The following is an 11,288-nucleotide window of genomic DNA, read 5'->3' as shown; positions in this document are numbered from 1 at the left end:
ATAACACATTGTATAGGTTTATTTATGAGACATTGTCCAGAATAGCCAGATTGGGAAAAACCTAAATGTCTATCAAAAGGGAACTGATTTGATCAACTGCAGTAAATACTTACAATGAAATAATCTTTAGCTGCAATAAAAGAATAAACAGGGTCTTAATGAATCAATATAAGAAATCATGCATACAAATACCAAAACACATAACACCCATGTGGGTAAGGCAGCCAGCCACATATGTAGAAAAAATGAGGGAGAATTAAATATGTCTTTATGACTTACTTATTCATAAAAAAATCTAAAAGGACAAACAAGAAAGAAATAATATAGAGCTGGATCTAAAATAGTTGTTAACAAAAAAGAAAAAAGAAAGAACAGTGGCTACCTGTTGGGGATAGGAACTGAATGATGATGGATAGGTGGGAGAGAATCTTTTTGTTTTATGGCCTTTTGTACTTTTTGGTGTTTGAACTATGTGAATATGTTACCTATTTCAAAAACTAAATTTCTGTTAAGAATTTCACAGGTAGGGTGAGAAAGACAGAGAACTCAGAGACTGATCATATATGTAGTGTGGTTTCCTGGCAACCAAACCTCACCAAACCTCATTCCCTCCCTCCAGAGCCTATCATGGTGATGACAGCCACAGGAGGTGAGGGTAGAGAGAGGAGAAGAGGGAAAGGGGGGGGTACATATTTAACCTGACTCTACCATCCATGTAGTTCTGCTTTTGATACTACTGTCAAATGGAATTATACACACAACATTATTGTCAAAGGAAATTAAACACAAAATATTGTGTTTGTATGTATGAAAGTGTTTATGGCTAAATGAATATTTTGTAACTCTGTTTTGTCATTTTGTATGTGTAAAAATATGCCAGGAGACTAAAATAAAGGAAATAGGCTTTTATTTAATGGCCTCTTTGGATTTCTAAGAACACCTACCCATGGATCTTTTGTCACATTTCCCTTTGTTCTTAAAACTTCCTCCTGAGTGTTGACTCTAACCAAATTTCACCGGAACACAAATATGACATGGGGCACTCACAGAAGCCTCACCAGGAGCTGCACTCCCCTAGGAGGCCCTGTCCCTCTAGTTGCAGCTCAGGGAAATAAACAGAGGCCAGATGCTGCTTGCCCAAGGTATACATGCTGCTTCTTAGTGATTCAATATTCAACAGCTATTTGGTGCAGCACTGCTTGGTAGGTATTTTAACACACTGTCAACTGAAGAATCATGAGGTTCACAAATTTGGAAAGGAGAGCTTTATTTATCATAAAGGGTTGCAGTTTGCAGGGTGACTGTTCTAATAGGCTGGGAAGTGTAGCTTCCGGTCAGAAGCCAGAAACAGCACTTCAAGGGAACAGGAATTTATGCTGAGCAGGGTGGTCAAATATACATATTGAGTAAACTATAAGATGAGTCATGAATAGTTGTGAAAGGAGAAACACAAGCCTGTGCAATTGAACTTTATGCTCTTCATGGATCCAAAGGCGGAGTTTTGGGCCTTCTAATGTCAAAAGGTGAAGCAGAGGACACGAAGGTATTCAGTCCATATCATCTGTAGACTGGCCAGGACCACTCCACAGGCAGTGTTCTCTTCTCAGGAAGACAGGCTTATCAGTGTGTCAAAACCACAAAAAGGCAGGGGTAGTGTCAGGGAGTTGGGTGATATCCACAGTGGAGGCTTTCAAAAGGGTTGGCTTCTGTTTAACCTTTAGGGAAGAAAGACTAATGGCAGTTATCAAGGGAGGGGGTATAATGAGGCATATCTGACCTCCCATCCCATCATGGCCAGGAACTCAGGTTTCAAGGTTTCTTTGGGGTCCCCTTGGGCAGGATGGGGTTCATTCAGTCAGTTGGGGGGGCTTAGGTTTTATTTTTCTCAGTATTGCGAATCTTACCCATAGGGCTTTCTGAGGCAAAGCTTCTCCATTTTGGTTCCAATGTTAGTTATTAATAAAAGGTAAGAGATGGGAATTTGTTAGCAAAGAAAGGAAATTTGATGTCTTTTAAAAACAAAACATGGCATGAAGAAAGAATAACAAAATCAGAATTCCCCTGGGAAATTCACTCCCATTGGCATATATACTGTTTATTTAGGGTGTCGCACAACATAAAGAGGATTTAGCACCTGGCAGGAAAGACTGAGTGTTCCAAAGATGGAGTAAACATAAGATCCTATAAAGAATTGCTAGTGAAAGACTCCATCTGCTTTCTTTGGCTGGAGTGACTGGTCACAAGGCACTTTTGAAGCATGATTTTGAGTAGAAGAAGCCATATTAATGTACTATTTGGTTTGGGGAAGGAGACCCAGGCCAGAGAAGAGGGGTTCAGCAAGTTCCAGGAGATGAGGGCAGAAACCCAGGAACTACACCATTCCACCCATGGCTCTGAAAAGTTGGTAGAAGAAGCCCTCCATACTAACATGCACGAAGGCCCCAGCTCGCCTGCCCCAGCAATGCCAGCATCACCCTCCCTGCCCACCCGCTCTCTCACCTTGGCACTCTTACCAGGTTCTAGCACTGCTGCCTTGATGACTACAGAGCTTCCAGCGGCCATCACAACAAAACCACAATCATCTAGCCCCTAAGATGCAGAGCCTTGACCTTGGGGAGTCACAGAGATTAAAATAAGAGATACAGGATGCAAGGAAATGCCCACTGGGGTTTACTCCTCTTGGGCTCCTCAAGTCCTGAGGTCTTCATAAAAGCAAGTTACTATGAAGATGGGAGGCAGCCACTGTCTGGCCTTGATTGTCCTCATGGGCCTCTGGGGTGGAAGATGAGCCTTTAAAGGGGCCAAGTGCGCAGCGTGAGCAAGAGAGTTTTAAGTGTTATACTGTGGGAGGAAAAGGCTGAAGAGAAATTCAAAAGGCTCATCTAAGTACCATATTGAAAGAAAGTGAGAAAGCATAGGTCAGGGACCAGGAACAAGTAAGGCCTTGGGAACTTTCTGGAACCTTTCTAATTTCCTCATGTTTGCTTCTATTATCTTCCTAGTATACTTTCTGGTAGCACAACCTTTTCAAAATGCTTAAAACAAAAAGATCTGTGTGTTTGTTTTGAGAACAACAGTTAATCATGTGCTGGGACAGCCTGAAAGGAGAAGGAAAACCTGAGGAACAGGGTGAGTCGGGAAGCTTTGGACAGGACATAGTTGTCATAGAAGGAAGGAGAAGCAGTTCGGCCTGTTAGGTGACCTAGAAACTTAGTAATAAAGGAGTGGTTTCTCCAAAGTTTTTATTTTTATGCCCTTCTACAGTTTTTGTGTATTTCTATGTAACCTATTTTTTGTTTATAATCTACTTTATTCCATAAAAGATTTAAGTAGTCTATAGGATATAAGAAATATATTTAATAAAATACAAAGTCAAAAACATGCAAAATGTTTTAAAAGGTTATGACCAGGAGAGAATTCGAACACGTGTTTGCATAAGGCCCTGCTCTGTCACTAAACAGAGGCTCAGATTTGTCTCTGAACTTCCAGGTGCCTGAGACAGAACAGAAATCAGATAGGTTACTGGAATCTCATTGTTCACCAAAAGACAAACAAACAATTGCTAAGGTAAAGTAAAAAATACTTACAGGACTTCACAGAGTGGTTGAAAAAAAAAAGTGACACCTCCACATTATCATCAAGAGGAAAGTTCGTGAAGTTGTCTCTTACATGCTAAGAGGATGACTCCAAGACGTAATTCGGCGTTTCTGTAGGAACCCTCCCCTCCTCACCTAACTAGAAAGCAGCAGAGCCAGATTTGGAACACAGGTCCTGTGACCTCAGCTCCTGTTTGCTTTGTACCTCCTTTCACCTAGCTAGTTCCTACTTCTCTTGCAGTCTCAATTTAAATTTCACTTCCTGAAAAAGACCTTTCTGACCCTGGGCTGGACTAGGCCCCTATTAGGTTCTCAGCACCCTGGGTCTTCCCTATCTTTCACACATCACATTCTTTGTTCTCATTTGTTTGGTGTCTGTCTTTACCAACATAATGAAAGCTCATGACAGGAGGGACCATCTGGTCATCTTTTTTTTTTTTTTTTTTTTGAGACGGAGTCTCGCGCTGTCACCCAGGCTGGAGTGCAGTGGCCGGATCTCAGCTCACTGCAAGCTCCGCCTCCCGGGTTCACGCCATTCTCCTGCCTCAGCCTCCCGAGTAGCTGGGACTACAGGCGTCCGCCACCTTGCCCGGCTAGTTTTTTGTATTTTTTTTTTTTTTTAGTAGAGACGGGGTTTCACCATGTTAACCAGGATGGTCTCGATCTCCTGACCTCGTGATCCGCCCGTCTCGGCCTCCCAAAGTGCTGGGATTACAGGCTTGAGCCACCGCGCCCGGCCTTTTTTTTTTTTTTTTTTGAGTCTCTCTCTGTCACCAGGCTGGGGTGCAGTGACACGATCTCAACTCTTTGCAACCTCTGCCTCCCGGGTTCAAACGATTCTCCTGCCTCAGCCTCCCCCAAGTACCTGGGACTACAGGCACTTGCCACCATGCCCAGCTTTCTTTTTGTATTTTTAATCTTGATGGGGTTTCACCATGTTGGCCAGGATGGTCTCAATCTCCTGATCTTGTGATCCGCCCACCTCAGCTTCCCAAAGTGCTGGGATTACAGTCGTGAGCCACAGTGCCCGGGCTTTTTTTTTTTTTTTCTTCCCCGAGACGGAGCTTCACTTTTGTTGCCCAGGCTGGAGTGCAATGGCGCGATCTTGGCTCACTGCAACCTCTGCCTCCCGAGCTCAAGAGATTCTCCTGCCTCAGCCTCCTGAGTAGGTGGGATTACAGGCACCTGCCACCACGTCTGGCTAATTTTTTGTATTTTTAGCAGAGATGTGGTTTCACCATGTTGACCATGGCTGGTCTCAAACTCCTGACCTCAGGTGGTCTGACAACTCGGCCTCCCAAAGTGCTAGGATTACAGGCGTGAGTTACCGTGCCCGGCCCATCTGGTCATCTTAATAGATGCCAAAGTCCAGGGACAGTGACTCATGCCTGTAATTCCAGCACTCTCAGAGGCCAAGACAGGGGGATCATTGAACCCAGGAGTCCAAGACCACCCTGGGCAACATAGAGAGACTCTGTCTCTTAAAATATATATGTATTTATATCTTTATATATATATAAAGAAAGAAATAGATGCTGAAAAAGCACTTACAAAATTCAACACCTATTCATGATGAAATCCCTCAGGACACTAGAACTAGAAATAAACTTCCTCAACTTGACAAAGTACATCTGAGAAAAACTTATCATTAATATTAATATCATAGTTAATGGTGAAAGACTAAATGCTTTCTCCTGAAGATCAGCAAGAACGTCCATTCTAACCACTTCTATTCAACATTGTACCAGAGGTCTTAGCCCATGAAATAAGGCAAGAAAAAAGAAATAAAAGACACCCAGATTGAAAAGAAAAAAAATAACACTGCCTTTATCACAGATAACATGATTATCAATGTAGAACGTCTTGAGATTGATTTTTTAAAATCTGTGCCTATTAGTACATATAGCAAATATGAAAGACGCAAGGTTAATACATAAAAATTAACTACATTTCTATAGAATAGTAATGAACAATTTAAAAATGAGTTAAAAAGCAATAGAGTAAAATAACATAAAAAATGTGAAATACTTATGGATACATTTAACAAAGTGTATGTGCAAGACATATAAACTGAAAACTTCAAAACACTTCTGTGAGAAATTAAGAACGATCTAAACATATGGAGAGACATTCCTTATTCATGGATTGGAAGACTCAATATTATTAAGATATCAGTTCCTCCCAAATGGATCTATAGATTCAAAACAATCCCAAATAAAATTCCAGAAAATTTTTTGTAGAACTTGACAAGCTAATTTTAAAACTTATGTGGAAATACAAACGACATAGAACAGGCAAACAATTTTGAAAAATAATGGTTGAAAGACTTATACACTACCTGATTTCAAGATTTATTATAGGCCAGGAGCAGTGGCTCATGCCTGTAATCCCAGCATTTTGGAAGGTCAAGGCAGGAAGATCACTTGAGCTCAGGAGTTTGAGTCCAGCCTGGGCAACAGAGTGAGACCCTGTCTCAAACAAAGAGAAAGAAATAGAACCACAGATAACGTATGTAGTTAATTGACTTTCAACAAAGATGCCAGTTTGATTCAATGGAGAAAGAATCTTGTCAATAAGTGGTATTAGAATAATTAGATGATCCTTTGGGAAAAAAGAAACCTGGACTCTTACCTCAAACCATATAAAAAAAAAAAATAACTAAAATAGATCATAGACCAAAATGTAAAAGCTACAACCATAAAACAACTAGAAGAAAACAGAGGATGAAATCTGTGTTCTTGGCTAGGGTCTTTGGCTTGCCTTTTGTGTCATATTTAAGAAATATGAATAAGAAATATATTTCTTAAATATGACACAAAACTACTTAGTGGGTACCCAGCAGATGACATTATCTGAGCCAGTGGGGAGAACACTCAGTCCTTTCTGAGTTCCTTTCATTTTTCCTCTACTTGTAAAATAGAATCTGACAGTTCTTCCTCATACTTGCCTCCTTCTCTTTCCTTTTCCACACTGTCTCTTGGAATGGGAAAAAAAAAAAAAAAAAACGGTGACACAAAAGGAGAGGGCAGGGAGAACAATTGTCATTGTTTTCCTCTTTACCTCCTGCCTCATTCTCTGATACTAATTTCATAAAGGAGTATTTGAGAGTGTGCGGTGGGAAATGAAGGTCCTGTGTGATCGTTAGGGCACGAACTAAGTTCTTAAAATGGTACTAAATTCAGGCCGGGTGCAATGGCTCACACCTGTAATCCCAGCACTTTGGGAGGCCAAGGTGGGTGGATCACGAGGTCTAGGAGATTGAGACCATCCTGGCTCACATGGTGAAACCCTGTCTCTACTAAAAATACAAAAAATTAACCGGGTGTGGTGGTGGGCGCCTGTAGTCCCAGCTACTTGGGAGGCTGAGGCAGGAGAATGGCATGAACCTGGGAGACAGAGCTTGCAGTGAGCTGAGATCCTGCCACTGCACTCCAGACTGGGCAACAGAGCGAGACTCCATCTCAAAAAATATATATATATACTATATTCAATATTTCCGTAATATGACTGTGATGGTTACTTTTATGCATCATCTTTCTGGCCACTGGATTCCCAGATGTTTGATTAAACATTATTCTGGCTGTGTCTGTGAGGGTGTTTCCGGATGGCATCCACATTTGAATTAGTAAAATGAATAAAACAAATTGCCCTTATCAACGTAGGTGGGCCTCATCCAACCTGTTGAAAGCCTAAATAGAACAACAGGAACAGTAAAGGAGAGTTCATTCTCTCTACCTGATGATCTTTAGGCTAGGACATTGATCCTCTTTTGCCTTCAGACTTGCACTCAGACTGGAACTTACAACATCTGCTCTCTTAGGTCTCAGGCCTTCGGACCCAGGCTAGAACTATACCATCGTTTTTGCTGGGCCTCCACCTTGTGACCACAGATCTTTGGGATTTCTTAGTCTTCATAATCACCTAAGCCAGTTCCTTAATTCTTTATAATAAATATCTTTTTATATAATACATATATATGATATGTATAAATAGAATATATATAATATGTGATATGTAGAGAATATATATTTAGGCATATAATATATATATAATAGATAAAACAGTATAGATTAATACATAATATATTTATATAATGTATTATATATGAATATATATGAATATACATTATATAGAGAGAATATAGAATATATAGAATATACCATATATTCTATATATACACATATTCAATATATACATATGGAAAACTAGAGTTGGAAAACTCTAATACAATGACTCAAATGTATACAAATCAAATCAACTCCAAACAAGACTAAGTGTAAGCATATTTTGTTCCAGGCTTTGTAGTTCTCCATATGGAGCTGTGGAACTTGGCTCTGCTTTGATTTTTTACCCCTAATCTTTAGCAAAATGTTGAACGAGAAACTGGAGGTGTCTGAATGAACTGCACATTCATCCCCATCTCTCTCATCTGTCACAAATCCATTCCATCAACTCCCCACAGCATAAAATCCTCATAACAGTTAATCCTCTTCAGCCCAAAGAGAACCTCATGATCCATATGTAAAATACAGTCTCATTTTGTTTTTCTTTTCCCTGTTTAATTACTCACTTCATTTAGTTTTATTTTTCTCTTTCTCATTGGGAAAAGACAACTTTGTATTTGGGTAAATTAGTCTGAGGTCTAATGATAAAGGAAAAACATTTCTCTTTGACATTTATTACTATGATGAAAATTCCCAAATGTGCTCCAACCCATTAATATTTATTTCTTATTACAAACAAGCTCAGATCTTTTCTCTCATTAAGCACCTAAGATAATCCCATTTTCCTGCCAAAATAATTCCTGTTGGTTTTCTGTTTAAGCCATTGCTGAGAGAAGCAGCTGCCAGTATCAAAAGGAAACAGGTGGCCTTGGGAACATGCTTGCTCAGAGGAGTCGGTGTGTGTGCATCCAAGGAAACTCTATTGCATTACTCTCAGCTGCTACATGTTGTACGTTTTCACAGGTTTTGTGTTTTTGTCTCTTTTTTCCCCAGGATGTCCTTTCCCACCATTCCAGAATCCATCACAGCTGATTCCAGTTCATTCATCGTTTTTCCAACCTGGAAGTGCCTCCTGGGGTTTTTCCTGATGGATCACTTTTCCTAATGGGAACTCTAATGGCTTTCCTTTCCAGCACTACGTTTTGACAACCAGATGAAAGCAGTGTCCATGAGATGTGAAAATATTTCTTTTCAGAGGCCTCTAAGCCACTTCATCTGGCACATCAGACCTGCCTCTGCCCATATGAAGGAACAGGAAAGATTGCATTTTCTCATCCCATAAAAAATTACACAAAAACTCCAAGACTATGCGTGGCTATGTAATGTAGTCAATCATTTTCTTTCCTTCCCTCTTTATTTTTTCTTAATGTCTGCTCACATCTACTTCAGTTGTGGACTTGTTCTATTACGAAGCCTTCCTTTTTTTAATATAAGGACTTGATATACATTATACTTTGGAAATGGAAGAACTTCTATGTAAAATGAGAATCAACTGGGAGTAATACTTGTTTCTCACCCAACTAATGTGGTTTAGTAGATTTTGTGCCACTACAGGATTTTCTACCATAAATCCTGTCACCCTAGACTGGCTTTCTGGCAAAGTCTAAACAATTAATGACATTTAATGTATTGTAGCTCACATGGACACGTTAGGGATTGCCACCAGTTTGAGAAATGGTTATAAAATTAAGTTTATCTAATGTGACAGTTGCTTTCAATAACCACTCATTTCCTACTGTTTACATTGGCTGCTAGTTCCCAAATATGATCCAGACATGGTTGGTGGTAATTAGCAAAATCTGTTAGCCATTTTGTATTTTTTATGTGATTCTTTATCTCAAGGCAGTTTCTTTCCTGTCAGAAAAAGAGCACGACAATCCTAGGCATCATGAAATCCAGTGTCTCCATTTTACAGAGGGCTACTGAGGCTGGAGGACGTTTTAATGTTGGATAATCAAGTAAAGATGGCACCATAACATTTGTGCACAGCCTTAACCATTTTCTTTCATCTGATCTTCACAAAAATCCCATGAAGTTGTTCAGGATCCGGATTTTTTTTTTAATCTCATGAAGTAGGTAAGATGACTGCTATCATCACCCTTATTAGTTAGGGCAAAGGCTGAGCTACTATATTGAGACTAACAATACAATGGCTTAAAGAGCAAAGAAATGTATTGTTCATTCCCATAACAGTGTTGAGGTGAATGGTCGAGTTTGAGGACACAGTTCTGCTCCACACAGTCATTCGAGGACTCTGATTCCTCCTGTTGTGCAGCTCCGCCATTCTCTCAGGCATTTTTATGGTCTCAAACTCCTGGGCTCAGGGATTCACCCACTTGGCCTCCCAAAGGGTCAGGATTATAGGGATGAGCCATTGTGCCCAACCAGGACATAACTTTAAAAGAAAGCTGGGTGCAGTGGCTTATGCCTGTAATCCCAGCACTTTGGGAGGCTGAGGAGAGTGGATCGCTTGAGCCCAGGAGTTGAAGACCAGCCTGGGCAACATGGTAAAACCCCATCTCTACGGAAAAATGCAAAAATTATTCGGATATGGTGGTGTGTGCCTATGGTCCCAGTTACTCAGAAGGCTGGGGTAGGAGGATGTTTTGAGCCCAGGATTTGGGGACTGCAGTGAGCAAAATTGCATCACTGCACTCCTGCCGGGGCAACAAAGCAAGAAGAGGAAGAAGAAGAAGGAGGAGGAGGAGGAGGAGGAGGAGGAGGAGGAGGAGGAGGAGGAGGAGGAGGAAAAGGGATGGGAAAGAAAAAAGCAAAGATGGTGAGAGAAGGGTTTTTCCATACTACCCCTCTCACCTTTCCAAATGCCTACTGTAAAAGCATTGCCTTTTGTCCAGCATTTTTCTCATCAAAAAATTAACTAAGTGTCTTCTACTGTATTAGCTGTTGTATCCAGCTAAGGGTATGAACATCAGCTAAAGCAGACTTTAAATTAGAGTGCTTGGAAGCATTAGCTGCAGGTGTTTCACCAGCTGACAAACAGGGATGATTTCAAAATCAATGTGAATAATTTCCAGTCATTTCCTTAAAAATTACTTTCCATCTACACATTGCATAGTGTTCTGGAAAGTGGTGTGTTTCACTCTGTTCTGTTCTGCCAGCAAAACCCTGAAACCTGCATCCTGCTCATCTATGAGGGCTGTTTAATTTCATGTGACTATCTGCATGTCCTTGAGTTTGGGCTCTCCTCCTAACCCAGGCTAACTGCCTGCTCCATCCCCAAGGATCCTGCTCTCCTTCCACCATTGTTACCTTCTTTGTACCTTCTTTGTTGCCCAAATTAATTTCTTTTTTTTCTTTTTTTTTTTTCAAAAAAAAAAAAAAAAACCAGTCTCACTCTGTCACCCAGGCTGGAGAGCAATAGCCTGATCATGGCTCACTGCAGCCTCGACCTCCCCAGGCTGAGGTGATCCTCCCACGTCAGCTTCCTGAGTGAATTTTTTTTTGAGACAGAGTTTCACTCTTATTGCCCAGGCTGGAGTGCAGTGGCACAATCTCAGCTCACTGCAATCTCCGCCTCCCAGGTTCAAGCAATTCTCCTGCCTCAGCCTCCCAAGTAGCTGGGATTATAGATGCCCGCCACAGTGCCTGGCTACTTTTTGTATTTTTAGTAGAGATGGGGTTTCACCATGTTGGCCAGGCTGATCTCGAACTCCTGACCTCAGGTGAT

General features: G+C 40.8%; 1 long non-coding RNA gene across 1 annotated transcript; it reads right to left on the bottom strand.

The window, feature by feature from the left end:
* Window positions 1–890: 890 nt before the first annotated feature.
* Window positions 891–3,819, bottom strand: LOC144340656 (uncharacterized). Its single transcript, XR_013416902.1, has 3 exons — window positions 3,588–3,819; window positions 2,514–2,609; window positions 891–1,715 (listed from the first exon to the last, which is right to left on the bottom strand). It is a non-coding gene; the product is annotated as an uncharacterized LOC144340656 (long non-coding RNA).
* Window positions 3,820–11,288: the final 7,469 nt, after the last annotated feature.

Source organism: Macaca mulatta, chromosome 4, assembly GCF_049350105.2.
Source record: "Macaca mulatta isolate MMU2019108-1 chromosome 4, T2T-MMU8v2.0, whole genome shotgun sequence".
NCBI lineage: Eukaryota > Metazoa > Chordata > Mammalia > Primates > Cercopithecidae > Macaca > Macaca mulatta.
Note: the sequence above shows the minus strand (reverse complement) of the source record. Positions and strands in the feature narration are given on the sequence as shown.